Source organism: Laccaria bicolor, genomic scaffold (genome assembly GCF_000143565.1).
Source record: "Laccaria bicolor S238N-H82 LACBIscaffold_21 genomic scaffold, whole genome shotgun sequence".
NCBI lineage: Eukaryota > Fungi > Basidiomycota > Agaricomycetes > Agaricales > Hydnangiaceae > Laccaria > Laccaria bicolor.
In genome coordinates this window covers 405,888-407,580 of record NW_001889892.1, presented here as the reverse complement: position 1 = coordinate 407,580, position 1,693 = coordinate 405,888, and positions in this window count along the sequence as shown.

Below are 1,693 nucleotides of genomic sequence, written 5' to 3'. Positions count from 1 at the left end.
ACCGGGGGGTTGACGCATGTAGGTAGTGAACTTGTTGGTACTGTATAAGTATGCGCCCACGATGTCGACTTGCCAGATGTGAAGGTCGAGGGCAGCGGCGATGGCTGCAACGATGCAGAATGATTCCAAACGAACCACAGAGGCATAAGTCTGGTCGTAGTCGAGGCCAGGTATCTGAGTGTATCCTTTGGCCACCAGGCGTGCCTTGCACCAGATGATTTCCCCTTCGGCGTCGTATTTGTTGGCGTAGACCCACATTGAGTCAATAACATGCGCGTCGTGAGGTTTGTCGACCAGTTCAAAGGCACCCCTGTCGTTCAATGTTTGCCACTCTGTTTCCATCGCTGGTAGCCATAAGTCCGGCTGTTTTATGGCCTCCCAGTAACTCCGTGGTAATTGTGAGTCGGGGAGGGCTGTCATGAGCGCTGTCGTGTCCGTGGGCGCACCAGTGCCTAGAGTAGCCAGACGTGCAGAGCGGCAAGGTGGTACAGGTACAGGCGTTGTTGGTGTGGTCTGAGGAGTTGTGATGGGCGTCACATTGGGCATGGACTGAGGGTGGAGAGGTGGAGAGGTGATACGTGGGCGTGGGGCAAGTGGTTTAGCAGGCAGGACAATCCCAGTGGCAGATGAGTTTACTTTGGTGGGTACGGGGTCATCGTCGTTGTCGTTGTCGATGACCACAAGAGGGGGCATATCGTCGTAGGAGATAGTGCGATGGCCATGTCCTTCCTCAAAAATGACGTCCCTGCTTTTGATTGTCGTGCCTGATGCCCGATCCCAAAGTTTATAGGTGCCGCGCCCGAAGTACCCTATCAAAACGTACTTGATCGATCGAGGCGCTAGTTTCGACGTGCCTATTTCCTCTGGGATCTTGGTGTATGCCGTGCTCCCAAATGGCTGGAGATGCGACACATCCTGGCGTGTTTTTGTCCACTTTTCAGCAGGGATAATGTTGGGATGGCGAGCAGAGGGGATCAAGTTCCGGGTGTAGATTGTGAAGGCGGCGGCATCAGCCCATAGGGATGGGGGTAGTCCGGAATCTGCGATAAGGCAACATACAGTTGCGGACAACTAAAGTCAACAAATTGAGTATCTCAGGAACCAGATTTTTTGACGGAAATCTGACGACAGATCTGAAACTGGACAGGCAAAAGGAGCTCAAAAATGGTGTTTTCATGTTATTCCCACGAGTTTTTGGCTGTGCCAAAATTTTGAGCCAATTTTTTTGCATCCTACATCGCCATCTCAGCCAGTCTCTCAGGAAAATCCTGCTAATCAAGCTCATCCCCATTACTCTCTGCATATCCATCTCTTCTCCTGAATCCTCAGCTTCCCTTGCCTCATTTTTCTTGTGCAATGGATGTGACTCTCGAGATCTCGTGATCAGTTCCTCATCATCTCCCTCACTGACAGTCTGACGGCCTTGAGAAAATGATGTCACTGATGGAATGGAAATCAAAAAAGGGTTATTTTGGAGGCGTGCAAGGTTGCAATGTTTTTTAGGAGGACAGCCTCTAGGTTTAGGCAGCATAATTAGCAATTTTTTTTTAAAGGGGAGGATCTATTTTATTTTTATTCTTTTGGTGGATTCTGACAGTACTCATCAAGATCTATCCAAAAATGACTTTTTTGAGATTTTATCGATTTTTTTTGGGCCTGCGCCAAAATTTTGGACCTTTTTCTGACAAATCTT